A 21,439-nucleotide genomic window follows, 5' to 3' on the forward strand; every position below is an offset into this window, starting at 1 on the left:
GTCTTAGTCAGATAACTGGCCATATGTACGTAAATGGGAAAGGATTGGATTATACAGCTGTGGATTTTACATCGAATGAAATAACAGGAGCACAGTCTCACGACTGTGGCGACTGTTTGAAGACACGTTAAACTTTGAAGAGTTTCAAGAAAATGAATACAATTGAACAAAAATACCTTGTGACATGTTTGTTTTTCACACAAACCGGTTTTCTCCAGGCACTCTGACTTACCTTTCAAGGTTCCATAAGTTAACTGAAGACTTTTGTCTGAACAGTTCACGAGTGTTAACGTGTATCTGTGTGGCCTGAGAATGACTGACGAAGAAAAAAAAACTTGCGACAAGTAGTTTATGTTGCATAAAACAACTCATCCATCCATGTATTTTTGAAATTGCTCGTGTGTGTGTGTATGTGTGTGTGTGCGTGTATGTGTGTGTGTGTATCTTTATGGTTAAGACCGTGACTCATCTATGAAAAAGCAGGGTCATAACAAGGCTTATTTTGTACGTTGCTACCTCCAGACAGTGTTACTGTTCTATTTTAACTCATGGTGCTTTCCACATGAAATTCCAAACTCATGGCAGACAGAAAGTATGCACACCTGTCAACACACGCCTTGATGTTGAAAGCAGCATTTGACGTGTAAAATTGCTAATAATTGTGTGTATTATTGAAGTCGTAAGAATCTTGGCACTAATCCTGGAGCTTTTTTTTTTTTTGTCTCATCATTTCAAGAACAACCCACCCTGTCTGGAAAAGTTGACTTTGATCTTGCTTGGTTTCAAACTTTTCAAAGTTATGACTTCATGTTCTTCCCCGTAAATTCTAAAGATGAGAATAATGAGCAGCTTTACATGCATAGATTACTCAGAGAATAATGAGCAGCTTTACATGCAAAGATTATTTTCTCATCTTTTAAACTACATTGCTCTAAAAATTAAAGGAACAGTTTGAAAATACATCAGATTTCAATGGTGACAACAAAAATGTTGGATATCTATACTGATATGGACAGTTTGTCTCAGGAACAAAACGATGCTACATCTTTTGATGGAAATCAAAGTTTTCAGCCTACAGAGGGCTCAGTATATAGACACCCCAAAAATCAAAGTGAAAAAATGTTGTGGGAGGCTCGTCCATTTTGCCTAAATTCAATTTCTGCAACTCAAAATTATTTTCAATATCTTGTGTGGCCCTCACGTGCTTGTATGCATGCTTGACAACGTCGCGGCATGCTCCTAATGAGACGACGGATGGTTTCTTATGGGATGTCCTCCCAGATCTGTTTAAGAGCATGAGTGAGCTCCGGTAAAGTCTGAGGAGCAACCTGGCGGCGTCTGATGGACTGAAACATTATGTCCCCGAGTTGTTCTATCGGGTTTAGATCAGGTGATCGTGAGGGCCATTCAATTGTGTCGATTCCTTCTGCATACTCCTGCCACATGAGGCCGGCATTGTCGTGGATCAGGAGGAACCCAGGACCTACTGCACCAGCGTAGGGTCTGACCATGGGTGCAAGGATTTCATCTCGATACCTAATGGCAGTCAGACTGCCGTTCTCTAGCCCAGTGGTCCCCAACCTTCTTTGCGCCACGGACCGGTTACATGTCAGAAATAAGACAAGTGTCTTGACCTGAATTAATTGATCGTCGATATTTTTTTTTTTTTTCTGTGCGGCTTGGCGGCCCGGTACCAAGTGACCCACGGACCAGTACCGGTCCGTGGCCTGGTGGTTGGGGACCACTGCTCTAGCCTGTAGAGGTATTTTTGTCCCTCTATGGAAATGTCTCCCCAGACCTTCACTGACCCACCACCGAACCTGTCATGCTGAATGATGTTGCAAGCAGTATAGCGCTCTCCTTGGCTTCTCCAGACCTTTTCACGTCTATAACAGGTGCTCAGGGTAAACCCGCTCTCATCTGTGTAAAGGACAGGGCGCCAGTGGTGGACTTGCCAATTCTGGTATTATATGGCAAATGCCCATCGAGCTCCACGGTGCTGAGCAATGAGCACAGGGTACACTACAGGACATCGTGCCCTGAGGCCACCCTTGTGAAGTCTGTTTGGACAGAGACATTCACACCAGTAGCCTGCTGGAGGTCATTCTGTAGGGCTCGGGCAGTGCTCAACCTGTTTCTCGTTGCACAAAGCAGCAGATATCGACCTGCTGATGGAATGAGGACCATCTACGGCCCTGTCCAGCTGTCCTAGAGTAACTGCCTGCCTCCTGGAATCTCCTCCATGCTCTGGAGCAGGGGTCACCAACTCCAGTCCTCAAGGGCGTCAATCCAGCCTGTTTTAGGTGCAGCCCTACAACAACACACCTGATTCAAATGATCAGCTCATCAGCAAGCTCTATTAAGGCTGATAGCGGTCCTGATTATTTGAATCAGGTGTGTTGTTGTAGGGCTGCACCTAAAACAGGCTGGATTGGCGCCCTTGAGGACCGGAGTTGGTGACCCCTGCTCTGGAGATTGCACTGGGTGACACATCAACTCTTCTTGCAACAGCACGTGTGGATGTGCCATCCTGGAGGAGTTGGACAATTTGCTCAACTTCAGGAGGGTTGAGAAATCGCCTCATGCTCCCAGTTGTGATAATGACTCCAGCTAAAGCCAACACTTGTGGAAAACCAGTTAAAAAAGTTCAAGCGGGAGGAACTTGAAATGTCCTCCACCTGCAAAACCAGTCCTGTTTTGGGGACTATCTCGTTGTTGCCCCTCAAGTGCACCTGTTGTTAATTCCAACAACACCAATGCAGCTGAAACTGATTAACAACCCCCTTTGTCGCGTACCTGACCAAAACCTTATCAGAAAAGTGTAATTGAATTCATGCTATACCCTGATAAAACACTGTTCCTTTAATCTTTTGGAGCACAGTATATTGTGGCAGAATTGGGGAACAAGTCTCTTACATAACTGACAACAAGTGTGGCTAAATACAGGTCTTCAAAGCAACAAATACAACAATAAAACAGCACCTTCAATGCAAATCATCCGATACAACTACTCAAAATACATCCACAAGAAGTGAAAACAGAGCGCACAGCGCTAAAATCAGCATAAAGACTCAGGGCATCATAGACACGCAATAGTATAAAAGTGGAATATAGTTCATTATTTTTGTGACATCTCAAGCTTACCGCTTTACTGTGTCCATCGTTTCCTGGACGGATAGATGAAACTTTTCTACAATCTTGGAGACTCCAAGTGCACAATAATATGTATTTAAAAGCTAAAAAAGAAGATTTTTCATGATTGTGATGTCGGGCTGCAGTTGTGCGCTGACAGTTGAGTTCATGCAAGAAAAGCCAAGACCTACTGTCCGCATGTATTTGTGAACAATAGTCAGAAAGCTGCACCAGCGAGACCACAGGTTCACGAGGGTTCACGCTGAAGAGTTGAGTTCACAAGATAATAACCGAATAAAAAGAGAGCTGCTGTATGTCATATTTAAGAGGCTGAACGACGGATGATTTTAAGAGCAAGCTTTAATGCGGGGCCTCTTCAGTAAAGAACATATCCACGAGAAACACACCAGCTCAACTTGCGCACATGCACAATAACACAGTCGGTACGGGGTGCCTGTGTGCACTTCTATCCGTGACAATGTGTTTGGAAACAATAGCCTTCCTTTCGTTCACATTGAATCGATTTTCGGACATTATTTCTGGAACATCTACCATGGGCAAGTACGTTTTGTGTTTAAATAGTGTTATTTTGTCGTGTTTCATTTATTTGTCTTTTAAATGTCCGACATGTCAAGCACTGCATACAGACCATGTAAGGCTGTGCTCCAAGCATTTGCTGTACCTCGTTTATCGCGGATAATTTGTTAAACTAGGATCAAGGAGAGGACTCGGATGTAGAGTGACCAAAAAAATAGTAATTTATTGCGACAGGCTTGAGCCGGCCGGCAAAAAACAAAAACACCTCAAAGAGGGAAAACAAGGTGGCAAAACAAAACTGAAATTCTCTGAGCAAAGCGAGACTACAAAGGTTTCTTCACAAAATAAACAAGGTTCTCAAAAGTATCTTTAGATTTACGTGATCGCTGGTACTCCTGACGAGACAAGACGCACTGGCACAAGACAAGGGGAAAATGCTGACTAAATACACACTTCTGTGTGTAAGGGCATAGGTGGACACAATTAGTATCCAGGGCACAGGTGCACACAATCAGATCAGGGAGGACAATCAGACTGACGCACAGAGGAAGGGCCCACGAACTGAAACAAGAGGAGAGTTACTCATCAAAATGAAACAGGAAGTGACAATACAACAAAAAAGACAAGAAAATAACAATCCACAAACCATAACGGCATGACATAATTGGTTCCAAAACCACCCGCGATAGGTGAAAATCCGCAAAGTAGTGTCACCCTCTCCTTCTTAACATACAAACATTTTTTGTGTATCACTAAATGTATATTAAACCATATACGTGCATCTGTTATCATTAGAACATTAAATGATATCTTCAAACGTCTAAATACTATATTAATAGAATAAATGACCCACAGAAAATAATGTATAATGTACAATGTAATGTATATGCCACAATTTGTCAATTTTGAATTTTTATTTTGAATATTTGAATGTTTGATTTTTTTGGGGGGGGGGGGGCGATGTACTGAAGCCGTGAGGGATTATTGTACTGTATTTTCGTTGTTTTTTGTGGTTTAATGTACCGTTGTATGAACTGTTGGTTCAGAACGCGATGGCCTCGTTTCTCGACGCTCCTTTTGGAATGAATTAGCGTAGAGATCTTAAGCAGTGATCCCTTGCCACTTTGCACTTCAATTTTCATGAATATGCTACTTCACAGGTTTGTCAGTGACGGGAGAATGATGTTTAAATACACGCTAACAGCACGAGCATTCCTCTGAGCAATGTGCGTCACTGCGGACAAGCGTGGGAAGCGCGGCAGTCAGCCTGTCACGAACGACGCAGGACAACCATGTGCAACACAGACTGTTTATTTAGGGAATGCGAAAAAAGGAAAAGGGAGGCTAGAACGCCAGCATAGCGTGTGCATGAGGCGACTGACGAGCCGATCAGCGACCTCGCGTCTTGGTGGCATCTCGTTATAAAGCGGATCAGGCAAACGAGAATCAGGTGGTAACCGTGCGTGTGTCAAAGCAGACGAAACGGCGTAGACTGACCATCGACGAACGGCGTCTATAAACACTAATCAGTAGGGGTGTAACGAAACATCGATACACATCGATTAATCGATATAATGCTCTACGATTTATTGGCATCGACGCTAAAGGTAAACATCGATTTATATCGCCGTGTTTGACCTCGGACATTAGACGCGACTTTATTTTGAAATCCAGTTCATTGTTGCTTGCTTCCTCTTTCCGTGAGCAGTGCGCCCGGCGCTGTTGTGTTGTGAGCAGAGCACGCACGTGAAAGGGGAGGAGACAACTAGTACGCGGCTCCTGGGCTGGTGCTATGGCTAGTGTCCAAAAAGACGAGGAAATTTGCTCCCCTTTAGGCTTCAAGTCATTCGTTTGGAAGCACTTTGGATTCCAAAGAAAAGATGGCTCAACGGACAAGACACGTGCAGTTTGTAAATCCTGCCATGCGGTGATCAAATATTCAGGGAGCACAAATCTCGCCGCACATTTAAAGAAAAAACACGACATCAAAGTTCAGTGTTAAAGTAAGCAATTTGTATACTACAATACTCTTGTAATTTCCTAAATAAAGAGTTTGCAGTACCTTGTTGGTTTTGCGTATGAATTGTTATAAATCAGGATATTGTTCTATATTTTTTATTAAAAAAAAAAAAAAAAAAAACGATCGTAGAGCATAGGGGTGTAACGGTACATCGATACACATCGATTAATCGATATAATGCTCTACGATTTATTGGCATCGATGCTAAACGTAAACATCGATTTATATCGCCGTGTTTGACGTCGGACATTAGACGCGACTTTATTTTGAAATCCAGTTCATTGTTGCTTGCTTCCTCTTTCCGGGAGCGCACTGCGCGTGTTGTGTTGTGAGCAGAGCACGCACGTGAAAGGGGAGTCGACAACTAGTACGCGGCTCCTGGGCTGGTGCTATGACTAGTGTCCAAAAAGACGAGGAAATTTGCTCCCCTTTAGGCTTCAAGTCATTCGTTTGGAAGCACTTTGGATTCCAAAGAAAAGATGGCTCAACGGACAAGACACGTGCAGTTTGTAAATCCTGCCATGCGGTGATCAAATATTCAGGGACCACAAATCTCTATATTTATATTTAAAGAAAAAACACGACATCAAAGTTCAGTGTTAAAATAAGCACTTCGTATACTACAATACTCTTGTAATTTCCTAAATAAAGAGTTTCCAGTACCTTGTTGATTTTGCATATGAATTGTTATAAATCAGGTTATTGTTCTATATTTTTTATTAAAAAAAAAATTGATCGTAGAGCACTATATCGCGATATATCGTGAATGAATCGCAGCAGGCTTTAAGATATCGGCAAATATCGTATCGTAGTTCTTTGTATCGATATTACATCGTATCGTGACAAAACCCGCGATTTACACCCCTAGTAGAGCACTATATCGCAATATATCGTGAATGAATCGCAGCAGGCTTTAAGATATCGGCAAATATCGTATCGCAGTTCTTTATATCGATATTATATCGTATCGTGACAAAACCCGCGATTTACACCCCTACTAATCAGTGGGGAACACGGGCCAGGTGGTGGCAATCAGCACCGATTAGCACGCGCATATCTGTATTGGTGATGCGCACCCCTGAGGTCTAGCGTGGCAAGCAGGGCGAGAACGGAGACGTGACACAGCCGCGCACAAAGGAACAGGTCAGAACAGTGCGAATGAGGACTCATGGTGTGGATGCGTGCCTCTGAGCAATGTGCTTCACTGACGACAAGCGCAGGGTGCGCGGCTGGCTTCTGCGCATGTAGGAAAGAAAACACTGCCATCCTGACTCTTGGACGGCAATGCTTTTTTTTTTACATGCGCGGGACAGCGGCAATGAGCCCTGCTAGTGCGGGGCGTGCCGGACGGACGGACGGCCGGCCGGATGGATGGAAGTTTTCACTGCGCGAGGTGCATCCATTGACTACTCACACAATTGAAACAGTCACTAATTGCACCAAAAAGTAATGAGGATTATGTAAGCACATTGCAAGGAGTACATGGAAGAATACAATAATTGACCAGACTTTTACTGTCTTCTAGCGGGTATATTTAGCAAGTGTATAAAATTAGAACAGGATACCCCAAGCAAAGCTAGGAAGTCAAGAATAATGACATTTTCTAGTAATTTTTCAAGTAATACGGCAAAAAGTGTGACTTTTGGTATAGTGTGGCACACATTATTTGCTTTTACATTGATTCCTATGTGAAAAGTTGCTTCTACTTACAAACGTTTCTTTTGTGTATTGATTTCTGACGTTTCTTAGCAATGTGCCGTGGTGCTCGCTGGGTATTGTGGGATGATGACATGCGTTGTTGAAGTGTGACGTTGAACTACAATACAAGCTCGTGAGTACGGATGGTCGCCTCCAGATTCTTCATTCTCGGCTAAATCGCCCAACCCCAAGTTAAAACAAACTGGCGACGAGGTGGGGCCTTGCGTTGTTGTTTCGGCCTAAAGTCCGTCTTAACCGAGTTTTTTTTGCGTGAGTGAGCCGCGCGTTGTTGTAGCTATTGTTCGGTGGTGTTAGCTAGCTGCCGGAGCTGCGCTTTGGGAGGAGGAGGAATCGGCGGAAACATGCGTTGAGGAAGTGGTTCGCCGCGTCGGGAGGAGAAATCCCTGTGGTGGATAGAAGACGTTTTCAAGAGGCTAATTGCTGGAGGATATCGAGAATGGCGGCGCCGATCGGGCATATAGGCCCATTTGAGGAGGCCAACTTCAGTGTCTTAATACACCGAGAGGTTTGAGTACTTTGTCCTCGCTCACAAGATTGGAGTGGATGTGGTCGTACCAACTTATCCAAGTATTATGGGGGGAACGACATTCAACCTTTTGCGTCGTATTGCCCAACCTGACAAGCCAGGAAACAAGACTTATGGAGAAATTGTGACAATATTGATGAATCATTATGCACCAAACCCGCTGGTCATCGCCGAGTGATTCAGGTTCCATAAAATAAATCAAAAGGGATAATCTGTTTCACAATTTGTTGCTGTTTTGAAACAGTTATCTGAACATTGTGAATTTGGACTTACACGAAATAACACCTCCCTGGACCGGCTGGTGTGTGGTCTGCGCTCCGAGGCTATCCGAAAACAACTGTTGATGGAAGCTAATTTGCGACTGGTGAAGGCAATTGAAATTAGCACATCAGCCATGGAGATGGCTGCAAAAGAAGCTCAGTTGCGAAGCACATCCACCCAAGTGCATAGTCCACAAGGCAAGCATCACCAAGCCAAGTATGCTATCGGTGTGGGAAAACCGGACATCAGGCACCAGAGTGCTGGTGTAAGGACTTGGACTGTAGGTACTGTGGTAAGAAGGGCCACATTGAACGTATCTGTAGAAATAAGAAAATTCAGTCCCACAAACAAAATAAGGAGAAACAGAGAGATGGTGTAACCTGGAAGAAATATGTAAATAAGATACAACATGATGTCACGATCAACTAGTCTGGTAACTCCGCCTGTCACACACGCATGACCACACCACTCTATCCTAGTAGCCAGATCACGCACACCTGCTGCTGGTTAGTGGACGGGGCTATTTAAACCCTGTCTGTGTGCTCCTCTTTGTCAGTCTGTCCCATGATGCTGCCCATATGATCAATGCTCTCAACCTGCCTGACTCCCGTTGCCGACCTGTTCCGTTCGCTGACTTGTCTCGTCTCGTCTTGCTTGCCGCCTGCCCTGATCATCTGACCATTGTTGACCATGTTCTGCTTGCCGCCTGTCCTGACCGATCGCTTGTTCTCGACCACGTCCTGCTCGCTGCCCGCCCGGATTCAACGCTTGACAACGGCTTCACTCCTCACAGGCACTTCTCCACGCTATGTGCCTGCTTCTCGCTGCGCCCCGGAATCATCTGCCGTGCCGCGGCAAAAGCATTCCCCGTCCTCCAGCCAGCACGCCCATTTCCCTTTTCCCCGCATCAAATAAAGACTCTGTCAAACCGCACTTTTCTGTTCTGCTCTGCATGAAGAGGATGACCTTAGTGATTGTGAGTTAGAAGAGGACACAGTACTTGTTTTGGCTATGAGTGGCGACAATGATGACGACGATTGGGTCACACCGTTACTTGAGAACAAGCCAGTCCGAATGGGGGTGGACACAGGTACACGTGTGTCCATAGTATCGGAACCTGTGTATAAAGACAAATTTAAACACCTGGTCCTCCAAAGGACTAGACTGAAATTGAGGACCTACACTGGCGCGCCAGTCCCAGTGTTGGGTGTTGTGTACGTAACCGTGGAACACAACGATCAGAAAAAGACTCTCCCTTTGCACATCGTTTCAGGGAATCTACCAGCTATGATGGGTCGCAAGTGGCTGAGGAAGATCAATCTGAATTGTTCATTCTCCGAGAGGGAGAAACTAACCGTTTACAAGACATCTTAAGAAACCATTCCAAGGTTTTTGATGGGGAACTCGGTAGCATGAAAGACATTGTAACAGAGCGGGCGGAGCAGCCAAATGTGAGTTGACAGTCCATATTAAATAAGGGGAAAGGGGAAGTGAAAGCGTAGGTTTATAGCCGGGTGAAACTCATTCCGCAGCGTGGCAGATAATTGTGGAGCACGGCGGCGACAAGGTGGGGGTGGCATGGAGCGCTGCTGAGCCAAGTAGCTGTGTTGGTGGAGAGAGCGGCGAGGCAAGCACGTAGTGAGGAAGTGTGCTTGCGGACACCGTAATCGAGGTCGAGCGTTGAGTCAGGGCGGGCGGGTGTCAAGCAGGACGTGGTCGAGAGCAGGCGAATGATCAGGACAGGCGGCTAGCAAGACAAGACGGGCAAACAGGCGAAGCAGTTCGGCAACAGGAGTCAGACGGTGAGAACGCAGTGAGGTTACAAACAGCATCACGGGACAGACTGACAAGAAGTGCTCCAATGGCAGTGCCTAAATAGCCCAGTAAACAAGCCAGCACCAGGTGTGTGTGATTTGGCTGTGGCAGTGGGCGTGTGACAGGTGGAGTTACCGGACTGACTGATAGACAGCTGTGATCATGACAGACATTATGGTGACACTGAATATGAAACCAGGCAGCTACCAAAGGTGTCTGAAAGCTAGACCCGTCTCATATGCCATCAAACCAAAAGGGGAAGCACAGTTGGACAGGGTGGTGAAGAGTGGGGTCCTCGAACCTGTAAAAAAGCGCTATATTAAAACTGAGCGTCCTATTATAGGGGTGTAAACGCGGGTTTGTCACGATACGATATAATATCGATACAAAGAACTACGATACGATATTTAGCCGATATCTTAAAGCCTGCTGCGATTCAATTCACAATATATCGTGAATATAGTGCTCTACGATCGATTTTTTTATTTTTTTTTTTAATAAAAAATATAGAACAATATCCTGATTTATAACAATTTCATACGCAAAATCAACAATGGTACTGCAACCTCTTTTAATTAGGAAATTACAAGAGTATTTGTAAGTATAACAAAGTGCTTATTTAACCACATGAACTTTAATGTGCTTGTTTTTTCTTTAAATGTGCGGCGAAGATTTTTGTGCTCCCCGAATATTTGATCTACCGCATGGGCAGGATTTACAAACAGCAATGTGTCCTTGTCCGTTGAGTCATCTTTTCTTTAGAATCCAAAGTGCTGCCAAAGATTGACTTGAAGCCTAAAGGGGAGCCAATTTCCTTGCCTTTTTGGACACTTAGCCATAGCACTCAGCCCAGGAGCCGCGTACGAGTTGTCAGACTTCCCTTTCACGTGCCTGCTTCTGCTCACAACACAACACGCCCGGGAAAAGAGGAAGCAAGCAACATTGAACTGATTACACAATAAAGTCGCGTCTAATGTCCGAGGTCCTAACACGGCGATATAAATCGATGTTTACGTTTAGCATCGATTGCAATAATCGTAGGGTATAGTAGAGGCACTTATATCGGGGGGATTTTAAAATTCGAATTGTGTATCGATGTATCGATACAACCCTATCTATAATTAGTGTGAAGGTGAAGACCTTCACACTATGTTATTCTACATACATTGGAGGGGCGCTAGCTTGCCGGTTAGCTTTCTTTGGCGCTTAATGTTCACAACTATAGTTATTCTATCAACATTTTGCGCTAGCTTTCCGTTAGCTTTCTTTGGCGCTTAACTAGTTCCACATACTTCAACCGATTCACTCCATTCCACTTTTCACTTATTCCAAAAATTCATGGCATGGGTGCTCACATTTTTCTCATTCCAAAAATTTTTCGTTTTCGCATAATTCACAAATTTATGGCGATTTTTGCCCCATTCATTCTTAATGGCAGATTCAACATTTCACATTTACGTTGTTCCAGTTTCAAATTCACATGATTCAACACATTCAAATCACATTGGGGACATTCCCAAACTTGCCAAATTCAAAATTTTCACGTTTTCACTTTTAAAATTTGCATAAAATTTTGCAAAACTTCATAAAATTTCCTTTTTCACTTCTAACTTCTACATTTTTCCACCGATTCAACTCGTTCCAACTTTCAACTATTCATCTTTTGCCTACCTATTCCACAACTTCCCACTTACCAAAAACTTCACATCTTTTATTTTGAAATTCAACCAAAATTCTCTAAAATTTCCTTTTTCTACATTTTTCGACCGATTCAACCCATTCCAACTTTCAACTGTTCATCATTTTTCTACCTATTCCACAACCTACCAAATACTTCACATCTTTTATTTTGAAATTCATTCCCAATTCCTTTTTCCCTTCTCATTTTTACATTTTTCAACCGATTCAACCCATTCCAACTTTCAACTGTTCATCATTTTTCTACCTATTCCACAACTTCCCACTTACCAAAAACTTCACATCTTTTATTTTGAAATTCACACCCAATTCCTTTTTCCCTTCTCATTTCTACATTTTTCAACCGATTCAACCCATTCCAACTTTCAACTGTTCATCATTTTTCTACTTATTCCACAACTTCCCACTTACCAAAAAATTCACATCTTTTATTTTGAAATTCACGCCCAATTCCCTTTTCCCTTCTCATTTCTACATTTTTCAACCGATTCAACCCATTCCAACTTTCAACTGTTCATCATTTTTCTACCTATTCCACAACTTCCCACTTACCAAAAAATTCACATCTTTTATTTTGAAATTCACGCCCAATTCCTTTTTCCCTTCTCATTTCTAAATTTTTCAACCGATTCAGCCCATTCCAACTTTCAACTGTTCATCATTTTTCTACCTATTCCACAACTTACCAAAAACTTCACATCTTTTATTTTGAAATTCACCACAAATTCTCCAAATATTCTAATAATAATAATAATAATACATTCAATTTATATAGCGCTTTTCAATAACCCAAAGACGCTTTACATGGAATAAGAAAAAAAAAAGAGTGGACGGGGGGGGGGAGACAGTAGGTTGTAGTTAACAGGACATCGGTCAGCAGTGCAAAGGGGATGGATAGAAGAGCAGGAAAGGCGGGGGCGGGAGCGGAGGTTGTTAAGGTTGCCAGTACGGGAGGTGAGGGTGACGGGGGGTTGGTAGTCCAAAAAGAGAAGATGGGTGAGCCATCAGAGAAATGCCGGACAGATGTAGCGGCGACGGCGAAGGATCCCAGCCTCGTGTGGAAGGAGCAGTGGACCAGGTGGTGATGCCAGTCGACCTCGACTGCACCCGCTCGAACGGCAGGCCCCAACGCACCACGGCGGCACACAGCAGAGCCACGGTCGGCGAGCCCGCAGGGAGTGGAGCCCGTCCCACGCGGACGCCGGACGGAAGGCCAGAGAACCGGGCCAGAGCTGCCGTCGAGTCCGCAGCAGGCGGCCACAGGCTCCGAGTCGGGAGGCAGGAGGGTCTGGTGGTGGTTTTGTCCAGTTGGCTGTTGGCTAGCTGGCTAACGTAGTTGGTAGAGGAGACAGATAGGTGAGAGCGGAGCTGCGGGGAAGCGAGGTGGACGGAAGACAACACGAGAAAATAAAAGAAGAGACGGGTGGACTGAAAACGGGAAAACGAAAAACAAGTAACGGACACGGTCCGGGACAGAAGCGGCAGTCAACAAATCTGACGCCAGCGTGCTCTAACCCGGAAGACAACAGACGGTGGGGGACATTTCTCAAGTAATTCAACACGTTTCCACATCGTTCGGCAGCATTCCCCGAAGAAGTTATTCATACATTTCGCCTTCACACGCAATTTCTCCAGAAATTGCAAAATTCTAGTTATTATTATTATTATTATTATTATTAAATAAATATACAACTCCACTAATGGAGAACAGGTGTGGGGCCAGAGGCTCCACCCACTAATGAACATCAGGGAGACTGGGAAAAGACAAAACACAGCCGTAAATTAAGGTTCAGTACAAATCTACCAAGAGAATATTTCAAAGGGATTGTCAGGTTTATTTTGCTGACTGAATAACTATTAAGAAGAGCAACAGCAAACAAACCACAAGTGAGACAGAATATTAGCAAGGCCAAACAGGAAGCATATATTGCAGTAATATTGCGGTAAGGCATTGATTAGAGAACGCATGATAACATATATATACATTTTTCTAACAATTCCCTCCTGTTTATCATAAGTTCTCAGAGACCATCTTATCACCTATAAGCGGCCATTTCAAAAAGGTTTTCAGCCGTAGGATCACAATTCATAAGAACAAATTTAAACCCGGGAGATCGAACCTTAATAATCAATGTCAGAGTCGGGAAACAAATCGGACAGGTTTACCACAGGAGCTTCACAGATGGGGCCATCGCCAGAGCGACAACCCTCGCCAGTCGCAAAGTCTTCCCCTTGGAGCAACGGAAAAGTCTCAGCTACTGGAGAGATAGCAGTTGTAATTAACCTGTTAATTAGAGACCGTAGACACGGAATACAACAACATCCACACAAGGTCAAAACAGCAGAAAAAACGGCAAGGGAGACTAGGACCGAGGAAACCAGGGTACGGTACTGTCCGAACACGTTTAGCCAGTCGTTCCAAACCTCCGTGTTCACTCCACTGTGTTCCTTCATTTTCCCATTCAAGGTCCTCAGGCCCTCAAGGGCCTGGGACAGGCTTCCATCAGCGGCAGTACCATTTGGAATAAATGTGCAGCATTGCTCACCAAACATGGCGCAGACACCACCCTCTTTTGAGAGTAGCATGTCAAGGGCCATTCGGTTCTGGAAAGCCATGAGGGAAGTCGCGGCCAGTTGGGAGTGGACCGCCCTGAAACCCGCCTCGGTCCAATTTCCAAGCCTCTGCACGTTGTAATGGATGTAGTTGATCCTGTCAACATTTTTGTTAAGAGTACACCACCAACACAGGGTGGATTCAAAACCAGCTATCCGATTCACCAGCTTACACTTATCCGGCACTCCTCCGGGAACACCAATTGCATCAATTTCGGTCAGATCATCGTCGGTTGTCAAATTCAAAGATATTTTGGTTTTTACCAGCTTTTTTTTCTTTTCTTTTTTCAGATCTTGGGATGTTGATACATATACAATTTAGCTTGACTACATTCTCTGAAAGCAATGGCTTCTTTTTTCTTTCTTCAATGGATATTACTATATAGAATGCTCTGTCACACATCTTACAATCCAATCGACGTGATAGACTTCACACGATCTTTGATCAATGGTGACGGTAGAACATAAAGCAATGGTCGCAAACCCATACACATGACATATTCAATTGTCTTTACAGCTTGTTTTGCCATTAGCAATCAATTGTTTCGTTTAGCAGTTTATTCTTATACTAGTTACCTGAAACAAATGATCCACATTCACTTTACATATATTCAGCCCATTCTTTAACATCTACAGCGGTTGTTGACAAAGTATACATATAAACATCATACTCTCATGGCAGTCCAGATCTGACACAGCAGATCATCCTGCAAAGGTCAAATTGATCTTTTAAATTGCTACAATGCGGCATATATATATATATATTTTTTTTTTGGAGTGATCAATATAAGTTGTTCACTCATCTCTCCCCTACTCATTATGACTTGGTTCCCACAAATACCATATTGCTGAAGTTAACAAAGTGGCAACAAAGATAGCCACCTTACATGCAATAACGTCATTGTTCCATTTTCTTGTTCCCGGCATTTCTCTAAGAGGTAAGGCTCCCTTTGGGTCACTTTTTCCCGATTGAACGTTACCTCAAAAGAAATTACCCTTTTGTAATTTGCAAGGACTACCTCAACTGACCTTTCTGCTATTTTAATGGCAGTTGATGTAATTATCAATATTCAATGTGGCCCTTCCCCCCTTGGAAGAACACCAGCGTTTTGTTTTCAATGCTCTTAATGAGAACGTGCTTTGTTCTTTTTGCCTTTAAAATATTAATTATAAATATAAAATGTAAATGCCAAATTTGAATCATCCTTAGTTTCCCACTTGGTTTTAAAACATGGTAATCTATATTGTCGCCCAAACAATTTTTCATACGGGGTTAAACCCACAGTACTTGTAATATTTATGTACAGTTTGACCAGGTCTAAACATTTTGTCCATGATCTTCCATTTTTCCCATGCACATTTCCACACTTTATACCAGTTCTGTCACGAGAATTAATTTTCAAAATCCCATATCTCGGTATTATTATTATTATTATTATTTATTTTTTACATAACGTTTTTGCAACTGTTAAGGCATTCAGTGTTTTTGTTTAAACCAAATCAAACAATTTTGAGAATGCATCTATTATGACCAGGCATTATAACCCTGTGGATTGTGTTTAGCACATGTTAAACAAGCTCTACAATTTTTTATTGTTTTATTTTATTTATTTTTTTTGAAAATGTTTTGAATATGAATCAAATCCGTATGTTGTATAAAGCTGACTGACCTGCCCCACTATCCCTCCTCTTGAGCCATGTGACATACAACCATGGCTCAATATTGCCGCCCATTTGTATAGGTTTTTTGTAGGATAGGTCAGTCTTCTGGTCATTTATAGATACCATTCTCCACTCATGCCCCACTTTTCGTCCATAATTGAGTTTCAGTCTATGGACTTTGTCGCTGCACATCTCCAAAAAAAAAAAAAAATTCCAGTAATTCAATCCGCTTCTTGTGTGTATAAAATTTGAAGCGTCTTTTGCACCGCAGCTATGCGGTTCCGTCTGCAAGCTTGTTACTTCTTGACACCTTATCAGTCTCGTGCGTGCCCTGCACACGTGCATATAGCTATTTGTCGTGGCAATTGGACTGCTTCCACAACTAGCTTAGTTGTAGTTTCTTGTAGGTTTTTTTTTTTTTCAATTAGTTTCTCATCGTTTATCACAAGAATCTTAGTAATTTGAACAAAAATCAAAAAGTATGTTTTATTTTACTCAATTGTACGATTTAGAGAATCCATATGTAGTAAAGTGTTGTATTACTACATATGATTTCATCTTCATTTAATTTGACACACCTTACAAAATGCTTCTCAGTGTCCCAGTGCACACATGTTTTGCGTGTGTAACTGGTTGTCTCAACCCGTGTTCCACATCCTAATCTTTCCTCCCTCCAGGTGTCAAACCAATCAACATAAAGATAAAAAACAACAAAGTAACCGCCAGTAAATTAATATAATAGTCAATTGTTGTTGTTTCTTAACTTTAACTAACTCAATCACTCTCTTATTCTCAAATGTAAAAACTTGTGTAGTCTTGACACAACCAATCGACTATTTCTTCTAAATTTAGCTTTGAAATGTTACTTAATAATTTTGCTTCATCCAATTCCAGAAAGCAAGTTCTTTCCATCTTTCAAATTTTGTTTCATCAGGGCTAGGCATTAATGCAGTGTGGACCAGTTTCTGCCCACAAAAAATTGCTTGCCTTTCTTTTCTTCTTATTTTCACAAAATTGCTTTTGTTTTGCGGTGCAAATCATATAGACTACAATCTAGCAAATTCTTTTGTGCACCTACATTAGCCAATTTTAACACATAACACTGACAGCACACAGACAACACAAAAACTTACAGCAGAGACACAGCTCACAAACAATAAATCCAAACAACGCTGCGCAAACGTCATCCTCTATTTTGACGTTTTGGTTATACTTTTGTTTTCTCATCAGTGCCTTTTATCCTTCATGCAAATATTGTCACATCTTCCTCAAGCATCACCCTGCTTCAAATATTCAAACATTCTCTGAGAAACTCACACTTTCCCTGCTTCGCCTGCAGCCACAGCACCCCTCGTGCGAGAAGTGGGGGCGCAGCATCAATGTTGATTGGTCACAGGCTGGCCATTTCCTGCAACAACCATGATGCCGGCCCACCGCCCACACGAGCATAGCAAAGGCCCACGCGGACAGCCCCGCCCCGCGACAACGCGCGAGCGCAGGCACGCTTATCAGTTTCACCTTCTCAAAGGGCAGGCCAACTTTGCCGTTGCCCCCTTCATCATGTTCACCTTCAACATCTTTCAGTCTTCTACACAACATTTGCTGTCTCATTCTCGTCCTATCAAGGCACCATTCTAGTCACTGCCACACACGTCTTATTTTCTCTACTGCCACACACTGCTCATCTTAGTTTCTCCAACCAACTTAGACACATCATTGTCCACTTCTCAATTTCCCTATTATTGCTCAACAGCCTCCAGAACATTCTCCATTACTGATTTCTTCCATAGGACACACATCTCACTCGCACTCATAGCACACCCATTCATGAGGATCCTCTGCGCGCACACGCACACACACACCAGCACAAAAGGATGACGCTCAACATATACACATCGATCCCACTAACACACCTTTTTGTTTGTGTTACTTTTCTGATTTATTCTCTATTTCACTTTTAGAAGCTATTTGTCATTCTTTTCTATTTACCGTTTTTTTCCGTGTATAGTGCGCCCCCATGTATAGTACGCACCCCTAAAAATGGCATGCTGATGCTGGAAAAAAGCTTGTACCCATGTATAATACGCACCCAATTTTTATGAATTTTTTAAAAAAAAAAATTTTTTTTTTTTTTTTTTTTTTTTTTTTAAGTCCCAATGATCGTCACACACGCAAGGAGGCAATGGGTCCCATTTTTATAGTCTTTGGTATGGTCTTAACTAGGCTGGATGTAATTCTTTTTGTTGGCGTTGATTTCTCCGACTGCCCGTAAACGCACCACCGCGCTCCGTGCGCATAGAGCGTGTTTGAAGTGAACAGCAGAGAAGAAAGGAACAAGGCAAAGTGTTGTGAAATAAAATATTACCTGTAATACGGATTTAGGTAGAGAACTGAACTCTCGCTCTTTATATAGCTGACGTGTCTTGCTCATCCGTTCTGCGCATCTGTAATGGCGGCCTCCGTATGATATCCGGTTTGCGTGTGTGCGAGAGCGAGAGAGAGAGCGCGCGAGAGAACGCTCAACCGTAGCGCGCCGCCGACCGCCCAACTGCACCGGGCTGGTCGATTATTGTGACAGAGCCGTCGCTGAAATTTAGAAGATATTTTTAAAGTCCTGATGTACTTTCTAAAATTTAAGTGGACCTCAGTGCGCACTGCGCAGGGAGCTTAATTTGGTGCGGTCGCGCAACCGCAGCGCGCCGGGCGCTCACTGTCGCATTGCTTAAAGAGCGCCTTTGTGTTTTAGGATGAACAGCAGAGACCAAAGGAACAAGGCAAAGTGTTGTGAAATAAAATATTACCTGTAATACGCATTTTGTTATTTGCTGATTGAAACTGCTAATTAAACTGTGAATTGAAACTAATAGGAAGAAAACAACTCTCGCTCTTTATATAGCTGACGTGTCTTGCGCATCCGTTCTGTGCATTTTATTTCACAACACTTTGCCTTGTTCCTTTCTTCTCTGCTGTTCACTTCAAACACGCTCCATGCGACCGCAATGCTCTCGTATCAGACAAGGCTTGCTCGATCACCTGCTCGTTTGCTGTCCCGTGCGCGCACGAAGCGCGGTGGTGCGTTTACGGGCAGTCGGAGAAATCAACGCCAACAAAAAAAATTACATCCAGCCTAGTTAAGACCATACCAAAGACTATAAAAATGGGACCCATTGCCTCCCTGCGTGTGTGACGATCATTGGGACTTAAAAAAAAAAAAAAAAAATTAAAAAAAAATTTTTTTTTTTTTTTTGTACCCATGTATAATGCGCACCCCAGATTTTAGGACAATAAATTAGTTAAATTTTGCGCACTATACACGGACAAAAACGGTATTTAGCAAATTTTAACTTCAATGTTTCTTTATCTTTATCCTTTTAACATAAATATCTCCTTATATTTAAGCTAATTTCTCCTTAATTTTGGCAGCCAGGTTCCCACTTCATTACATGGAAACCTGATTTGATTTGATTTTGGCCTAGTCATAGTGTTTCTGTTAATTTGTGCAGTCACGTGCCATGTGACCGTTTTCTCCGCAATTCCAGCATTTTATTGGAGGTTTCACAACTCCTCTTCCTCGGCCTCTAAAGCCTCCTTTAGACATTGCTCGCCCTCTCTGGCCTTTCTGTCCTCTGCCTGCATTTTGGTAAAAAGTGTCACTATCCTGGTCTACCAGAAAAGTGTGTTTTGAAGCTTTCATTTGTTTTCGTTTTTGTACTGCTTCTAGTTCTCCCTCAAATTTATATTTTTTAACCCATTTATCAATCTTTTTTTAATCGGTTGGGATCCTGCCTTTCAATTATTTTCCAATCTTTGCATTTTAGTTCATGTCGGGGTAGGGACTTTCGCTTACTATTTAAGAGGAGCGCTCAAATGAGATCACTCTCAGTCAAACCGTTCACAAGCATACCATGCGCGTTTTTTAATAACAGAGGAGTCCGCCCCGCCTGCTGCGGAATTTAACTAACATAAAACGTTAGGGGGCTCCACATCCGCCCCTGCGGAATTTAACTGTTTCTAATTGTACTTGATAGGGTCTAGAATTCTCAAGGTTTTTTTTTTTTTTTTTTTTAAGTGAATAACAGAGGAGTCCGCCCCTCCTGCTGCGGAATTTAACTAGCTTGAAAGCTAGGGGGCTCCACATCCGCCCCTGCAGAATTTAACTGTTTCTATTTAGTAGAATTAATATTCCTACTCACGGTCTGCTGATTCTCTTCCTCGGAAGATCTCGTCAACCCTCCCGGTGTCCAGCCGGACTGATCGAGACAGTCCCGTCAAAGGGCTTTTGTTTACCTCGGCCGAGGATTGTCACCTGCGTCGAAGAGCCCGCTGGAACCGTTCAGGGCGTGTTGAGATCCCGGAACGAGCCCCCAATTTCTGTCAGGTTCATTTCGCTGACTGAATAACTATTAAGAAGAGCAACAGCAAACAAACCACAAGTGAGACAGAATATTAAGTATTTTCTCGCGAGCAGTGCAGTACAGATAATACAATCTCTACACACACTGAATATCTGTAGGCACTCCCGCTCTTTTTATTTGGATTTGCCCTACCCACAGTGTGAGACATAACCACTAAAGGGGGGAGGAAAGCATGTGGGCTTTGTCTCGTAAGCAAAAACCACTAGGTGTTTACATACTGATAAGAACATCTGGGAAGAGGAGTTTGAGTGGACTGGATACAGGAGAAAAAACCTTTGACCTCTAGTTAAAACATAGCAAGGGAAGTTTTACGACATTGTGTAGGATGCAACAAGCTAAGTTATTTATTACTGGTTATATACATTCCAACCTAATCCTACGATCAGGATAGTTGAGAAACCCTGACTTTAATGGTCACTTGGAGGTTCATCTGGGGTGCAGGACAGCAATGAGGCATGTTGTCTAACAAAGTGGTCTTTGTTAGAAAGGAACTGTCCTTCTGTGGTACATCATAAAAACAGAAAGGCCAAACAGCAAGCATATATTGCAGTAATATTGCGGTAAGGCATTGATTAGAGAACGCATGATAACATATATATACATTTTTCTAACAGGGGTTATGTTAGGCAACATTTGATTTTGAATTGTCAGTCTAAATTAGTGTCAAATGTTACATTTGAGTACCTATGTCCATTAATATGTTTTTTTTATTTAGTAGATTTTTTAAAATAATTTTATTTCCAATTCATTTTCTATAGATAAATGCCCTTATGACACAGTTACCTTATTGTCTCTGTAACTTAAATAGTGAAAATAAAATACAATATGGTATCTGCTCCTGAATACACATCCTTAACTGTGTACTGACATTCACTCTGTCAAATGTTTGCTGTGAAAAATGTAAATAGAATAATATTTTGTTTGCCTAACTACACATTTTATACACCACTGTATATTCAATTGAAATTTCATTCAATTAAAAATACTCACGAACAACAGAGCTATGACAAAACAGTCAACCTTTACTAGTTAAAGACCCAG

Source organism: Syngnathus typhle, linkage group LG9, assembly GCF_033458585.1.
Source record: "Syngnathus typhle isolate RoL2023-S1 ecotype Sweden linkage group LG9, RoL_Styp_1.0, whole genome shotgun sequence".
Lineage (NCBI taxonomy): Eukaryota > Metazoa > Chordata > Actinopteri > Syngnathiformes > Syngnathidae > Syngnathus > Syngnathus typhle.